Raw genomic sequence first — 18087 nt, 5'->3', positions numbered from 1 at the left:
CTTTTTTTACTGCATTGCACAGATATTCTAGGCAGTAGTCTGTTATTCTTTTCCTTTTGCATGATAGCGTGCATTACAGTTAGGTTATAGATGCCACTTCTTCAGATATTTAATTCACTAATGGTGAGCATTTTTATTTTGGTGCCCGTAAATATTCTCTATCTCGGCGCGACCCTGATAGTTGGCAGCCCACTAGCGATTCATTTGATATTTACTTAATACCAGGCAGTTGGGTTATACCTGCTACTTGCTACCAAATGGGTGTTTGGACACACAACAAACTGGAACAAGCATTTCCAATGGAATTGGTCTCACATTTACGCAAGTTTGAGCTATTGGCATTGTATATGACAATGCCTTTTATTTATGTTTTTGGTTTCAAAACATAAATAAAATGCTTTGTCATTTACAATCCCAATAGCTTAAACTCGTGTAAATGCGCTACCTGTTGCATTGCAAATGCTTGTTATCTTCAGTATCATGGTCTTTTTAGTAACATTAGAAAACTTAAATTTGAAGCTTTTGTGTGTGCCCTTATGGCTTAGGGCGCTGTACACACAACCATACATTTCTAATTCGTTGTCAACAAAGTTTGAATTTGAATGATTCTGCCCAGGTTTAACCAAAAGCTGTCAGTTACTGAAACATTTTGCATAGTGTATTTTCCTGTCAACAAATAAACATGTGTGTGGCATAAATGCCTCAGTGGCCGCTTACTTCCTTGAAGTACTATTGTCCTTATAGTAAAGTCCCCAATTTATTTATATTGAAATGGCATTAGATTTATGGAATTCCCCCTTCCCACCCCACAACAGGAGCAATCCTATAGATTACCTAGATACCTGTGTGTGTGGTTTGATTGCCACAGTTGTCCTTGAGGACTCCGGTTCTGGTGTGCATTACTGGGTCAATGGTGAAGATGGACATATACTGTTTGGAGAAGTTATGTCCAGTGGTACTTTTGGCAACGGCTATAAACCACTCGCGCCTCTTTGTCCCATGCTCCACTGGCATCCCACAGATTTTTCATGGAAGATTAAATCTTCCCCTGTAAGTGTATCCCGCCCTTGGGAAGCCCATGGGATCTATTCAAAGCCAATGGCCTGTTACATTAAACCACACGAGCTACCGGGGCAGAAACCACAGATGGCCGCTGCGGTGCGTGCATCTGCGGCGCGGCGGCCGTGCTCTCAGGGCTTCTACGTGCTTGGTTTCTTGGCCGCCAGGTGTAATATTACTGTAGCACCAAGGCCGCAGGCCATGGCACTCATTCAGTCCATTTTATTTCGTAAATGTATTGTTTGGGAGAGGGGTTAAGTTTCTCTTAATTTCCAACAGGAAGAGGACTTTTCTGAAAAATCTGTTAACGTTATTCATTGCATAGGAAATTAAGGTGGTGGACATGGTGGTGGTGGATGCGGTGGTGGTGGACATGGTGGTGGTGGTGGACGTGGTGGTGGACATTGTGGTGGTGGTAGACTTGGTGGTGGTGGACGTGGTGGTGGTGGATATGCTGGTGGTGGGGGTGGTGGTGGACATTGTGGTGGACATGTGGTGGTAGACGTGGTGGTGGTGGACGTGGTGGTGATTGACGAGGTGGTGATGGACGCGGTGGTGTTGGACACAGTGGTGGTGGACGCGGTGGTGGACGTAGTGGTGGTGGACGTGGTGGTGGTGGATGTGGGGGTGGACGTGGTGGTGGAAGTGGTGGTGGTGGACGTGGTGGTGATGGATGTGGTGGTGGTGGAGGTGGATGTGGTGGCGGTGGACGTGGTGTTGGTGGACGTAGTGGTGGTGGGTGTGGTGGTGGTGGATGTGGTGGTGGACGTGGTGGTGGTAGGTGTGGTGGTGGTGGACGTGGACATGGTGGTTTTGGACATGGTGGTGATGGACGTGGTGGTGATGGATGTGGTGGCGGTGGACATAGTGGTGGTGGTGGACATGCTGGTGGTGGATGTGGTGATGGTGGTGGTGGATCTGGTGGTGGTGCTAGTGGTGCTGTACGTGGTGGTGGTGGGTGTGGTGATGGTGGACGTGGTGGTGATGGAGGTGCGTGTGGTGGTGGACATGGTGGTGGACGTAGTGGTGGTGGACATGATGGTGGTGTATGTAGTGGTGGTGGACGTGTTGGTGGTGGTGGACGTGGTGGACATGGTGGTGGATGTGGTGGTGGTTGGGGTGGTGGGTGTGGTGGTGTTGGTGGTGGACATGGTAGTGGTGGATGTGGTGGTGGAGGACATGGATGATGTGGTTGTGGATGTGGTTGTGGACGTGGTGGTGGTGGGTGTGGCGATGGTGGACGTGGTGGTGGTGGAGGTTGGTGTGATGGTGGATGTGGTGGTGGTGGACATGGTGGTGGACATGATGGTGGTGGACGTAGTGGTGGTGGACGTGGTGGTGGTGGACGTGGTGGTGGTGCTGGACATGGTGGTGGTGGATCTGGTGGTGTTGGTGGTGGACATGGTAGTGGTGGATGTGGTGGTGGAGAACATGGATGCAGTGGTGGTGGACATGGTGGTGGTGGATGTGTTGGTGGTGGTAGATGTGGTGGATGTGGTGGACATGGTGGTGGTGGACGTAAGGTGGTGGATGTGGTGGTGGTGGACGTGGTGGTGGTGTACGTGGTGGTGATGGATGTGGTGGTGGTGGACATGGTGGTGTTGGATTTGGTGATGGTGGTGGTGGATGTGGTGGTGGTGGTAGTGGTGCTGGACGTGGTGGTGATGGAGGTGGGTGTGGTGGTGGACGTGGTGGTGGTGGACATGGTGGTGGACGTAGTGTTGATGGACATGATGGAGGTGGATGTAGTGGTGGTGCACGTGTTGGTGGTGGTGGATGTGGTGGACATGGTGGTGGATATGGTGGTGGTTGGGGTGGTGGGTGTGGTAGTGTTGGTGGTGGACATGGTAGTGGTGGATGTGGTGGTGGAGGACATGGATGTGTTGGATGTGGTGGTGGAAGTGGTGGTGGTGGGTGTGGCGATGGTGGACGTGGTGGTGGTGGAGGTTGGTGTGGTGGTGGTGGTGGACATGGTGGTGGACATCATGGTGGTGGAGGTAGTGGTGGTGGACGTGGTGGTGGTGGATGTGGTAGTGGTGGACGTGGTAGTGGTGGACATGGTGGTGGTGGATGTGGTGATGATGGTGGTGGTGGTAGTGGTGGTGGACGTGTTGGTGGTGGGTGTGGTGATGGTGAATGTGGTGATGGTGGAAGTGGGTGTGGTGGTGGACTTGGTGGTGGTGGACATGGTGGTGGGTGTGGTGGTGGACGTGGACATGGTGGTTTTGGACATGGTGGTGATGGACGTGTTGGTGGTGGTGGACGTGGTGGACATGGTGGTGGATGTGGTGGTGGTTGGGGTGGTGGGTGTGGTAGTGTTGGTGGTGGACATGGTAGTGATGGATGTGGTGGTGGAAGACATGGATGTGGTGGTGGTGGATGTGGTGGTGGACGTGGTGGTGGTGGGTGTGGTGATGGTGGACGTGGTGGTGGTGGAGGTTGGTGTGGTGGTGGATGTGGTGATGGTGGTGGACATGACGGTGGTGGACGTAGTGGTGGTGGACGTGGTGGTGGTGGATGTGGTAGTGGTGGACATGGTGGTGGTGGATGTGGTGATGGTGGTGGTAGTGGTGGTGGACGTGTTGGTGGTGGGTGTGGTGATGGTGGATGTGGTGATGGTGGAAGTGGGTGTGGTGGTGGACTTGGTGGTGGTGGACATGGTGGTGGTGGGTGTGGTTGTGGACGTGGACGTGGTGGTTTTGGACATGGTGGTGATGGACGTGGTGGTGATGGATGTGGTGGTGGTGGATGTAGTGGTGGTGGACATGTTGGTGGTGGTGGATGTGGTGGACATGGTGGTGGATGTGGTGGTGGTTGGGGTGGTGGGTGTGGTAGTGTTGGTGGTGGACATGGTAGTGGTGGATGTGGTGGTGGAGGACATGGATGTGGTGGTGATGGATGTGGTGGTGGACGTGGTGGTGGTGGGTGTGGCGATGGTGGACGTGGTGGTTGTGGAGGTTGGTGTGGTGGTGGATGTGGTGGTGGTGGTGGACATGGTGGTGGACATGATGGTGGTGGACGTAGTGGTGGTGGACGTGGTGGTGGTGGATGTGGTAGTGGTGGACATGGTGGTGGTGAATGTGGTGATGGTGGTGGTAGTGGTGGTGGACATGTTGGTGGTGGGTGTGGTGATGGTGGAAGTGGTGATGGTGGAAGTGGGTGTGGTGGTGGACTTGGTGGTGGTGGGCATGGTGGTGGTGGGTGTGGTGGTGGACGTGGACATGGTGGTTTTGGACATGGTGGTGATGGACGTGGTGGTGATTGATGTGGTGGTGACGGATGTGGTAGTGGTGGACATGGTGGTGGTGGATGTGGTGATGGTGGTGGTGGTGGTGGTAGTGGTGGTGGACGTGTTGGTGGTGGGTGTGGTGATGGTGGATGTGGTGATGGTGGAAGTGGGTGTGGTGGTGGACATGGTGGTGGACGTAGTGGTGGTGGACATGATGCAGGTGGACGTAGTGGTGGTGGACGTGGTGGGGGTGGACGTGGTGGTTGTGGTGGATGTGGTGGACATGGTGGTGGTGGATGTGGTGGTATTGGTGGTGGACATGGTAGTGGTGGTGGTGGAGGACATGGTTTTGGTGGACGTGGTGGGCGTGGATGTGGTGGTGGTGGACGTGGTGATGGTGATGGACATGGTGGTGGTGGACGTGGTGGACACTGTGGTGGTGGACGTGGTGGTGGTGGTGGCAGTGATGGTGGGTGTGGTGGTGGTGGACATGGTGGTGGTGGAGGTGGAGGGTGGTGGTGGTGGACGTGGTGGACATGGTGGGGCTGAACGATGTGGACGTGGTGGTGGTCGTTGTGGTTGTGGTGGAGGTGGTGGTGGTGGTGGATGTGACCAGCCTGTCTCCGGCAGAAGCGGTCGCTCCACCCTGCGTCCTGGTATCGTAGCGCTGCTGGCAAAACGATTCTGTGCCTCAATAATCTATTTGTGCCTTGCCTGCGACCATTGATTGTGCCTGTGCATTGCCTTGTTATTGATTGTGCCTGTATTATAATTACAGCGCTCCACCGCTCGCATTGCCCCCTGAGACTGATTGTGCCTGTGCATTGCCTTGTTATTGATTGTGCCTGTATTATAATTACTGTATCAGATAAGGGGTTTTGTCCTACGGGGCCAGGCTGGACTATAAACGTTATAGAAAATGCAAGGTGCCTGGTCTCGGGTTTGAAGCTGTTTTTTATTTCACAGCGGATCAGAAGCTTCTGACTAATCGTAAAGCTTCCATGATTTATTTAATCTTTACACAATATTTTTTGATTAAACAGATGCGAGGTTTAAACACAAACTTTAACAGAAAATGTTACTGTCATTCATTGAAAAACAATTATACACAAATCAAAACAACATTTCAAATGCAACGTAAAACATGATTATTTTAAACAATGTAAAGGGAAACAAGTTGATGGGGTACGCCAGAAAATTTCAACACAGTCCAATTGGCTGAATTTCTTTTAGCTATTTAGGACTGGGGTCACCATAGGCTTTTTGTTTATTAAAGTCAAGTCCCACAGCCTGGGACAATTATTTAACGCCTTTGGCGAGAAGAAGGGATGGATCCTTTAGGAAAGCCGACGCGTTTCCAAACCCGGTCCGTGAGTTTGCGGGTTTTTCCTCAGGGCTACCTGGGTACCTAATGATGTGGATAATAAAGAAAGCTTCTTTTAGTTCCTACTCCTATTTAGTTAAAACTGAGCTTAGCGCCATAGTGAACATAGGAGTACCTTTGTATTCCAGCGCTTCGGTTTCTTCAATTTTCAGGGAGAGTGGATTTCATATCTGTGTTTAAAAGAAAACTGTTCGATCTTTTTTCTGAACGGGGGGCATTTCTTAATAATCCCTAAATGAGGAACTCACTACTTACTTGAAAGTGTGCTTGTGATGCAGTTCGGTTTCACTTAATCATCTATCTTGGATTTAGCACCGTCTGTCAAAGGGAGGCAGGTTTTACTTATGTGTAGATTGTAAATAATTATAAATGCAAGGCCGATTCAAAGATGGACCACACGCTTACTTTGTTAAGACGCCGTCTAGTTAATGGCGATGCATCTCCATTGCATTTTCTATAATGTATTATAATTACAGCGCTCCACCGCTCGCATTGCCCCCTGAGATTAATTGTGCCTGATTGTGCCCTTAAGCATTAGTTGCAGCGTGCCCCAATCTCGTCCTGTTTGCCTTTTGTTGTTGTCGCTGCCATTTGGTTGCGCCTCCAGCCCGTCTCTCACCCCACGCTCCCGCCTCCCAGCTGCCCCTCCCACCCACTAGCTACCAGGAACGTCCCGTCCGGCGAAGCGCTGTGACCAGCCTGTCTCCGGCAGAAGCGGTCGCTCCACCCTGCGTCCTGGTATCGTAGCGCTGCTGGCAAAACAATTCTGTGCCTCAATAATCTATTTGTGCCTTGCCTGCGACCATTGATTGTGTCTGTGCATTGCCTTGTTATTGATTGTGCCTGTATTATAATTACTTACAACAAGGGGTGGTGAGGGACAGAGTCTCTGAATTAAGCAGAAAGCTCTCACCCAGTCAAGAGATCAGGGCTAGATCCAACACCGTTTTTTAGCTCACTGCACCATCCCAGTTTCAGAACCTGGCTGTATGCAAATTAGTCTGTTCCTGTCCCAGTGCATGATGGGAACAGGGCAAACCAAACTGCAAAAGCCAATTCTTACACTGGGAAGGAAACAAGCTCCCGGGGACCGGTTTCTGGCATTACAGCCGTCTTCGGCCCAGTTTGCTTGAATCCTGATGGTGCAATGAGCAAGGGTCTCACATCTGAGAATACCCTTCCACGCTTAGGGTGGACAAAAATATTTACCACAAGGGGTGGTGAGGGACAGAGTCTCTGAATTAAGCAGAAAGCTCTCACCCAGTCAAGAGATCAGGGCTAGATCCAACACCGTTTTTTAGCTCACTGCACCATCCCAGTTTCAGAACCTGGCTGTATGCAAATTAGTCTGTTCCTGTCCCAGTGCATGATGGGAACAGGGCAAACCAAACTGCAAAAGCCAATTCTTACACTGGGAAGGAAACAAGCTCCCGGGGACCGGTTTCTGGCATTACAGCCGTCTTCGGCCCAGTTTGCTTGAATCCTGATGGTGCAATGAGCAAGGGTCTCACATCTGAGAATACCCTTCCACGCTTAGGGTGGACAAAAATATTTACAACAAGGGGTGGTGAGGGACAGAGTCTCTGAATTAAGCAGAAAGCTCTCACCCAGTCAAGAGATCAGGGCTAGATCCAACACCGTTTTTTAGCTCACTGCACCATCCCAGTTTCAGAACCTGGCTGTATGCAAATTAGTCTGTTCCTGTCCCAGTGCATGATGGGAACAGGGCAAACCAAACTGCAAAAGCCAATTCTTACACTGGGAAGGAAACAAGCTCCCGGGGACCGGTTTCTGGCATTACAGCCGTCTTCGGCCCAGTTTGCTTGAATCCTGATGGTGCAATGAGCAAGGGTCTCACATCTGAGAATACCCTTCCCCGGTCCCCGGTAGCTTGTCTCCTTTCTGGTGAAGAATTGGCTTGGTAGTTTAGTCTGCCCTGTTCCCATGATGCACTGGGCCAGGGACAGACTGATTTGCATATAGCCAGGTTCTGAACTGGGATGGGGCAGTGAGATAAATAACGGTGATGGATCAAGCCCTGATCTTTGGACTGGGTAAGAGTGGTCTGTTTAACTCAGACACTCTGTTCATCACCACCCCCTTTTTGTAAATCGTTTTTGGCCACTATAGGTGTGGCAGGGTATACTCAGACATGAGTCCCTTTCTCACTGCTCCATCAGGATTCAAGCAAGCCGGGCCGAAGAAGGCTGAAATGCCAGAAACCGGTCCCCGGTAGCTTGTCTCCTTTCTGGTGAAGAATTGGCTTGGTAGTTTAGTCTGCCCTGTTCCCATGATGCACTGGGCCAGGGACAGACTGATTTGCATATAGCCAGGTTCTGAACTGGGATGGGGCAGTGAGATAAATAACGGTGATGGATCAAGCCCTGATCTTTGGACTGGGTAAGAGTGGTCTGTTTAACTCAGACACTCTGTTCATCACCACCCCCTTTTTGTAAATTGTATTATAATTACAGCGCTCCACCGCTCGCATTGCCCCCTGAGACTGATTGTGCCTGTGCATTGCCTTGTTATTGATTGTGCCTGTATTATAATTACAGCGCTCCACCGCTCGCATTGCCCCCTGAGATTAATTGTGCCTGATTGTGCCCTTAAGCATTAGTTGCAGCGTGCCCCAATCTCGTCCTGTTTGCCTTTTGTTGTTGTAGCTGCCATTTGGTTGCGCCTCCAGCCCGTCCCTCCCCCCACGCTCCCGCCTCCCAGCTGCCCCTCCCACGCTCCGCCCCCTCCACTAGCCATTTATGACAGATGCATTTTTGCGCAGCGTACACGCGCCCTATGCGCGCCGAAGTCGCGCCAAAGGTAAGCCCGTCTATGCCCGTCCGCGCCTGGACCACGCCCAGCGCCAGAGCCCCTGGTCCCCGCAAACCCATCACCTCCGCATCGCGTACGACGCAGCAACCCTCTCAGCGCTTAACCCCGGCCGCCCTCCTAACTGCCATCAAGCCGCCCCAGGACACACCAATGGACCCTTCACCTGCCACTCCTGCAAGTTCGACTGCATCAAAACCCCCACTATATTCTTAAACTCCAAGCAGAGCGCCGACCCTACCCACCTGAATTGCATCCTGCTCAACACCCGCTCGGTCCACAGTCACGCCATCAAACTATGGAACCTACTCGACACCACATCGCCGGACGCCGCCTTTCTCACAGAAACCTGGATGAACACCTCTTCAGCACCCGACATCGCCATAGCCATTCCGGACGGCTTCAAGATCATCCGTAAAGACCGCACCAAGCAAACAGGAGGAGGCATTGCCATCGTCCATAAGAACACCATCCGCATCACAACCAGTTCCGACAATAACCTCGCAGCCGCCGAACACCTTCGCTTCCAGATCCACACCGACCCCAAGACCACACTCAGAGGCACCCTCATCTACAGACCACCAGGACCTCGCGCACAATTTAGCGAAGACATCACTGACTTCATCAGTCCTCACGCCCTCCCCTCCGAAGACTACATCCTACTGGGAGACCTCAACTTCCAACTGGAAAAGAACAATGACAGCAACACCATCACCCTTCTGGACAACCTCGCCAATCTCGGACTCAAACAGCTTGTTAACACCCCCACCCACTATGCCGGACACACGCTCGACCCAATCTTCACCTCCAGCAAGCACATCTCCTTCAATCACACCACAGCTCTCCAGTGGACAGACCACAGCTGCGTTCACTTCAGCTATAACAAGACTACGACCCACAACCTCTCACAACCAATTCCCCGCAGAAACTGGAACAAAATTACAACCGACCAACTCTTCACATCACTGCACCATAACCCCCCTGCAAAATCATCGGACCCAAACCTTGCAGCCACCAACCTCACACAATGGATCACCCACAGCGCTGATGAACTAGCACCCTTGAAAAAACATCAAATCAAACAAGATAACAAAAAAGTCCCCTGGTTCAATGAGGACCTCAAGAAATCCAAGAAGATCTGTCGCACCCTCGAGAAATCCTGGCGGAAAAGCCGAACCACTGACAACCTGGCCACCTTCAAGAACGCCATCCGCAAACACCACCAACTGATTCGTTCCACCAAGAAATCAGCATTCAAGGACCGACTCGACAACAACGCCCACAACAGCAAGGAACTATTCAACATTGTCAAAGAATTCACCAACCCCACCGCCGGCACGAACGACATCATTCCCTCCCAAGACCTCTGCGACTCCGTAGCCTCATTCTTCCACAACAAGATCACTGACATACATAACAGCTTTGATAACCAGGCCGGAGTCCAGTCCTCCCCACCCACCTCCGAACCAAAACACCCCTCTAACAACCTTTGCGCATGGAACCCAATCACCACTGAAGAGACCACACGCCTGATGAACTCCATCCACTCAGGATCCCCAACCGATCCATGTCCCCACCACATCTTCAACAAAGCAGACTCCATTATCGCACCCCATCTCCGAGATGTCATCAACTGCTCCCTCAACTCCGCCACCTTCCCGGAAAGCTGGAAACATGCCGAACTCAGTGCCCTCCTGAAGAAACCCACAGTAGACCCCACTGAACTTAAGAACTACCGCCCCATCTCGCTCGTCCCATTCCCTGCCAAAGTAATTGAAAAAGCCGTCAACAGTCAACTCGCCGCCTTCCTCGAATCCAACAAATCCCTCGACCCTTCACAATCCGGCTTCCGAGCCAAACACAGCACTGAGACCGCCCTCATTGCAGCAACAGACGACATTCGAACACTACTGGACAATGGAGAAACTGTCGCCCTCATCCTACTAGACCTCTCCGCAGCCTTCGACACAGTTTGTCATAACACCCTTATTAAACGCCTAAGCAATGTCGTAATACAAGGGAAAGCATTGGACTGGATCATCTCGTTCCTCGCCAGAACAACCCAGAGAGTCCGCCTCCCCCTTTTAGATCAGAGGCCACCGAAGTCATCTGCGGCGTACCACAAGGATCCTCACTCAGTCCCACCCTCTTCCACGTATATATGACCCCCCTCGCATCCATCGCGCGCCAACACAACCTCAACATCATCTCCTACGCAGATGACACCCAGCCAGAACCAAAGACCCAAACACCGCCAAAACCAACCTACACGAAGGGATGAAAGAAGTAGCCGAGTGGATGAAGAACAGCCGTCTAAAACTGAACTCGGACAAAACAGAAGTCCTCATCTTAGGAGCCTCCCCCTCCGCCTGGGACAACTCATGGTGGCCACCGGCCCTGGGAAGCGCACCCATACCTACGGACCACACACATAACCTGGGCTTCATTCTGGACTCCTCCCTCTCGATGACCAGACAAGTAAACGCCGTCTCAGCATCATGCTTCAACATCCTACGCATGCTCAAAAAAATCTTCAGTTGGATCCCCACCGAAACAAGAAAAACGGTCACCCACGCACTGGTCACCAGCCGACTGGACTACGGAAACATCCTTTACGCCGGTACCACAGCCAGCCTACAGAAAAAACTCCAACGCATTCAAAACGCCTCAGCCAGACTCATACTTGACATCCCCCGCCACGATCACATCTCCGGCCACCTGAAAGACCTCTACTGGCTCCCCGTCAACAAGAGAATAACATTCCGTCTCCTCACCCACGCACACAAAGCCCTCTACGACCTAGGACCCGAATGCCTCAACACGTGCCTGTCCTTTTACACCCCCACCCGCCAACTGCGATCATCCACCCAAGCCCTCGCCGCAATCCCACGCATCCACAAATCCACCATGGGAGGAAGATCCTTCTCCTATTTAGCGGCCAAAACCTGGAATTCTCTCCCCACCCACCTCCGCCTTACACAGAACCACCTCTCCTTCAGAAAACAACTGAAAACTTGGATATTCGATAAGTACAGTACCCCCCTCCCTCAAGCGCCTTGAGACCCCATGGGTATATAGGGCGCTATACAAATACTGAACTTGAACTTGTGGCGGTAGACGTGGTGGTGGCCTTGTGGTGGCCGTGGTGGTGGTGATGGACATGGTGGTGGTGGACATGGTGGTGGTGGACATGGTGGTGGTAGTGGATGTGGTGGACATGATGGTGGTGGACGTAGTGGTGGTGGATGTGGTGGTGGTGGACGTGGTGGTGGTGGGGGACGTGGATGTGGTGGTGGTCTCGTGATGGACGTGGTGGTGGCCGTGTTGGTGGTGGTGGACATGGTGGTGGTGGATGTGGTGGACCTGGTGGTGGTGGACATAGTGGTGGTGGATGTGGTGGTGGTGGATGTGGTGGATGCAGTGGGGGTGGATGTGGTGGTGGTGGATGTGGGGGTGGATGTGGATGTGGTGATGGTGGTAGACATGGTGGTGGACTCGTGGTGGCCATGGTGGTGGTGGTGGACATGGTGTGATGGACATGGTGGTGGTGGTGGACGCAGTGGTGTATGTGGTGGACATGGTGGTGGTGGACGTGGTGGTGGTGGTGGTGGATGTGGTGGTGGTGGTGGATGTGGTGGTGGTGGTGGAGGTGGTGGTGGAGGTGGTGGTTGTGGACATGGTGGTGGTGGTGGAGGTGGTGGTGGTGGTGGATATGGTGGTGGTGGAGGAGGTGGTGGAGGTGGTGGTGGTGGATGTGGTGGATGTGGTGGTGGTGGACGTGGTGGTGATGGACCGGTGGGTTGGACGCAGTGGTAGTGGATGTGGGGGTGGATGTGGTGGTGGACGTGGTGGTGGACGTGGAGGTGGTAGTGGTGGACGTGGTGGTGGTAGACGTGGTGGTGGACTCGTGGTGGTGGTGGTGGACATGGTGGTGGTGTGATGGACATGGTGGTGGTGGACGCAGTGGTGGATGTGGTGGACATGGTGGTGGTGGACATAGTGGTGGTGGATGTGGTGGGGGTGGTGGTGGAGGTGGTGGTTGTGGACATGGTGGTGGAGGTGGTGGTGGTGGTGGATGTGGTGGTGGTGGATGTGGTGGTGTTGGAGGAGGTGGTGGAGGTGGTGGTGGTGGATGTGGTGGATGTGGTGGTGGTGTATGTTGTGGTGATGGACCGGTGGGTTGGGCGCGGTGGTAGTGGATGTGGGGGTGGACGTGGTGGTGGATGTGTTGGTGGACATGGAGGTGGTAGTGGTGGACGTGGTGGTGGTAGACGTGTTGGTGGACTTGTAGTGGAGGACATGGTGGTGGTGTGATGGACCTGGTGGTGGTGGACGCGGTGGTGGATGTGGTGGACATGGTGCTGGTGGAGATAGTGGTGGTGGATGTGGTGGTGGTGAAGGTGGTGTTGGAGGTGGTGGTGGAGGTGGTGGTTGTGGACATGGTGGTGGTGATGGAGGTGGTGGTGGTGGTGGATGTGGTGGTGGTGGATGTGGTGGTGGTAGACGTGGTGATGGTGGTGGACATGGTGGTGGTGGACATGGTGGTGTATGTGGTGAACATGGTGGTAGTGGATGTGGTGGTGGTGGACATGGTGGTGGTGGAGGTGGGTGTGGTGGTGGACGTGGTGGACATGGTGGTGGTGGACGTAGTGGTGGTGGACATGGTTGTGGTGGACGTAGTGGTGGTGGATGTGGCGTTGATGGACGTGGTGGTGGTGGTGGACATGGTGGTGGTGGACATGTTAGTGGTGGACGTGGTTGGTGGTTGACATGGTAGTAGTGGATGTGGTGGATGTAGTTGTGGACGTGGTGGGGGATGTTGTGGTGATGGAAGTGGTGTTGGACGTGGTGGTGGTGGGTGTGGGGGTGGTGTACAAGGTGGTGGTGGAGGTGGGTGTTGTGGTGGTGGTGGTGGACATGGTGGTGGAGGTTGTGGACATGGTGGTGGTGGACGTGGTGGTGGTGGACATGGTGGTGGTGGTGGACGTGGTGGTGGACGCGGTGGTGGTGGTGGACGTGGTGGTGGACGCGGTGGTGGTGGAGCACGTGATGGTGGTGGATGTATTGGTGGACATGGTGATGGTGGTGGACGTGGTGGTGGTGGATGTGGTGATGGTAGTGGACATGGTGGTGCTGGATGTGGTGGACATGGTGGTGGTGGACGTGATGGTGGTGGATGTGGTGCTGGTGGTAGATGTGGTGGAGGTGGGTGTGGTGGTGGTGGATATGGTGGTGGTGGACATAGTAGTGGTGGATGTGGTTGTGGTGGATGTGGTGGTCACGTGGTGGTGGTGGTAGGTGTGGTGGTGATGGACGTGGTGGTGGTGGACGTGGTGGTTGTGGACGTGGTGGTTGTGGACGTGGTGGTGATGGTGATGGACGTGGTGGTGGACGTGGTGGTGGTGGAGGTGGGTGTGGTGGTGGACATGGTGGTGGTGGACATGGTGGTGGACGTAGTGGTGGTGGACATGGTTGTGGTGGACGTAGTGGTGGTGGATGTGGTGTTGATGGACGTGGTGGTGGGCGTGGTGGTGGTGGTCGTGGACTTGGTGGTGGTGGACATGGTGGTGGTGGATGTGGTGGTGGTGGTGGATGTGGTGGTGGTAGTGAATGTGGTGGTGTTGGATATGGTAGTGGTGGATGTGGTGGTGGTGGACATGGTAGTGGTGGATGTGGACATGGTGATGGTGGTGGACATGGTGGTGGTGGACATGGTGGTCGTGGATGTGGTTGTGGTGGATGTGGTGGTGGACGTGGTGGTGATGGACATGGTGGACATGGTGGTGGTGGACATGTAGCACAGAATTCCCGGGAGCTATAAATACACGCTGAAGTCAAAATCTTTGCTTTATATCGATTTTACTCGTGGACGATCCCGTCCCACGCGGTGCAAACTCCGTGCGCAGCCAGTATTTTGTGTGGGACAGGCCATTCAGTGTTAATTGCATCTCGGAGTGTGCCAGATGTTTACTACCAGATTTAAGTTTTATGGACGTCACGAATATTGGCCTTTTCATAGATCAGGTTTTTCCCAAATGTCCAACTTGAACACAGCAATCCGCCACAAACAAACAATATTTCCTCAAAAAAGAGCTACTTTCTCACAAGTTCCCTTTAAAAATGCTTTCCTTCCCCTTAGCAAAGCCGGTGCAGGTTAAGGATCTTTTCATATCGGAACAAATTAAAAGGTGCAGCATTTAAAATGTTAACATAATAACTGTTAGAATTGGGGGTCTCCGGTTGGCGCAAGTTTTCACTTGTGACAAGCAGGGACCCTCTCCTCTAAGTCAGGGCGAAGGATGACCCCTTAGAATTACCCTTGCTCACCCTCTAGGTGCGTGGCGTGAGCAGCCAAGGCTATTCTTCAGGCGTTTCTGAGTTAAGCATTTGTAATAACACACACAGTAAAATGTACCAATCCCCCCACAAATGGACACCAGGCTGTGGTTATATAAATATAGTCTTCTTTATGTAAACATATAGATATGCAGGCAAGTATTTATCACAAGACCATAGGTAACGCTTTTCTTAGCCACAAGGTTGAAAATAGGCAGTGTTTTCCTTGTTGCAGTTTAAATGTTTAGTTCAGTTCCTTGAGTCCTCTCAGGACTCACTAGCCGCTTTGTTGCGCTTCTGTGTGCCTCTCGCGGTGTAAACGGCGAAACCCTACCGCGTCTCACGCATCTGGCGTGAGCACGGGTTCGACTCGTACCGCTCCCAGCAACGAGGCGTACGGGGCAGTCCGATCAAGGGGTACGCTTCTTGCGGCGCACGGAGGGCGACTCGCACAGTGAGCGCTGAAGGTTGAAGGGCGGCTCAGGTGGGGAGATCAGTGTACAAAGGCAACCGCCGCGAAAAGTGCTCTCGAGGGGAAAGAAGAACGTTGCGGGCCCCTAGCCCGTGGTGAGCACTGTGCGCCGGTGAGCGGCGTCTCTTGGGGGTTTCTGTGAAGGCGGTTGCGGGGCGCACGGCGGCTCTCAGCAGAGCGAGGCTGGCACCTGAGGCTCCCGAAGCTTCAGCGGTCTGTCCTCTGGGTCTGTAGGGTCCGGTGGGGACGTCAGGTGGGAGCGTGGGGGGGTGCACCAGCGGGCCTCCAACGGCGGTGATACAGCGACTTCCCTCAGCGGGGGGAGAGCGGCTCGACGGAGCGGGGCTCTCTCTTGGCGGGGACGGGGAAGCACAGTTCGATCACGGCCTCGAGGAGGGGCTGGGGGGCACCACAAAGGTCACGGCAGCGAGCCTCCAAGGCGAGGTGACACAGCGATTTCCCTCAGCGGGGGGAGAGCGGCTCGACGGAGCTGGGCTCTTCCTCAGCGGGGACGGGGAAGCACGGTTTGGTCACGGCCTCAAGGAGGGGCTGGGGGCACCACAGGTCACGTCTCCGGCGGGGCAGAAGTCCTTGAAATTACCGGCAGACGAGCAGAGAGCAGGTTGAGCCAGATGGTCCTGTGGCTCAGGTCAGGGGGCAAGCTCAGACAAGCCCTTGCAGAAAGTTTCAAGCACAAATCAGTAAAGTCTTTTCTTCTCCTTCCTCAGCAAGGCAAGCAGCAGGCCAGTCCTTCCAGCGTCTTCTTCTCCTTCTAGTTGGGCAGAGGTTGTTTGTGGGAAACAGGATTCTGATTTACAAGGAGCAGGGCTCCTACTTTTATACAGCATTTCTTTTGTCTTTTCAGGCCAGGGGGGCCTTTGCATAACTTCATTCAGTCTCTGAGCACTTGTTGGGTGTACTTCTGGCTTCTGCTTTCAGTGTGAGGGGCAGGCACATCAGACGCTCCACAGGAGGTGGAGCCAGCATTGTGTGGACAGGGGCAGCCAGGAGTACCTTCTTGACAGTGCTTCGCCCTTCCTGGGCCAGGTACAGGCTGAGTCATCAGTCGCTCCACAGGGGGCGGAGCCAGCATTGTGGTGGCAGAGCACAGCCCTATTAAGAGTCCAGGGGCACTCCTACCTCCCACTAAGGTGTAATCCTTGCATTCACCACCTGTCATCCCCCAGCCCTGTCACTCACACATCCCAGACAGTCAGATACACATATTAGCAGAGGCGGGCTGAAATGGTTAGGCAAGCAAAGGCTAACATTCTAAAAGTAGCATTTGCAAACACAGGATATTAAAATAAACTTTACTAAAAGAAGTATTTTATTATTCTGAGTTCAGGCATACTAAACTTTACTTTCTACCATGTTCCCTGAACCTGCTGGGATTATAGAGTGTAATAATTCCAGCAGCCCATCTGGCCTAAGAGAACAGGTAGCCTTACAATAGTGAAAAACGAATTTTGCTGTAATTCACTATTAGGACATGCCACGCACATCAGAGCATGTTCAACCTTACACTTACAATGCACCCTGCCCTTGGGCCTACCATAGGGGTGACTAATATGAAGTTAAGGGAAGGTTTAGGGGCTGGCAAGTGTGTGCACTTGCCCAGCCAGCATGACAGTACCACACTGCACGCAGGTTCTGCAATGGCAGACCCTAGACACATTTTAAAAGGCTGCTTCTGTTGGTGGCGCAACCAGCGCTGCAGGCCCACTAGCAGTATTGGCATTTACAAGCCCTGGCACTCCTGGTGCACTTTACTGGGGACTGACAGTAAATCCAATGAACCAATCAGGAATATCAATCACAGTTATACTTTTCATAGGGAGCACTTGCACTGCGGCACGGGATGGCCGTGGCGCAGTGGCCTGAGCAGCGGACACCAGCAAAAACATCTGAGGCACATCAGCAAAAAGTGGAAGGGAAACTCACGCCAAGGTGCCAGGTCTAACAATAACCAACAAGCAGATATCTTGGCAGACTAGGGTCCTTAAGCGCAGTATTGGCGAAAATTACAGAAAATCTGTGAGGGAACACAGACATTGACATTTTACTCTTGGGCAATCCCCACACACGCATGTCAGCACGCACACACGCACTATTCTCTGTTCTTGATCACAGAGCTGTCTTTGGGACTTGTCAAATTAAAGTGGTATTCATCATGTGCGGCCTGCTGTGTTTTTCTGAGTGATTACACCCCTGTGCGTGTGGATTTCCCATACCTTTGAATACTCATGAGCGGTAGGAGTAAACAGCTGCGGAATAACTGCCCCCTGCTGACTCATGGCTTGCAATCCTACTCGGAGCCTCGTATACCACACATGTACTAATATAGAACAGAACACCCTTTTCGAGTGGATGACAGTGTAGGCCACATAACTTTCAAGCCAGCAACCCCCCCATGCACGCACTCACCCTGCAAACACTTTCCTTAAAGCGACTTCCTAGCTGGTGACCCCCATGCATGCCTTCACCCTACACACACTTTTATCGCAATAACTTCCTAACCAGTGACCCCCCATGCACGCACTTACCTTGCACACACTTTCCTTGTGGTGACTTCCTAGCTGGTATTCACCATGCACGCACTCACCCTGCACGCACTCTCTCTGCAGTGGCTACCTAGCTGGTGACCCCCTTTGCACACACTTTTCTTGCAGTGACTTCCTAATCGGCTGTAGTGATTTCCTAGCTGGTGACCCCCATACACGCACTCCCCCTGCGCACACTTTGTTGTAGTGACTTTCTGCAAGAAGCCTCTCTATG

Source organism: Lissotriton vulgaris, chromosome 1_1 (assembly GCF_964263255.1).
Source record: "Lissotriton vulgaris chromosome 1_1, aLisVul1.2, whole genome shotgun sequence".
Classification (NCBI taxonomy): Eukaryota; Metazoa; Chordata; class Amphibia; order Caudata; family Salamandridae; genus Lissotriton; species Lissotriton vulgaris.
Note: the sequence above shows the minus strand (reverse complement) of the source record.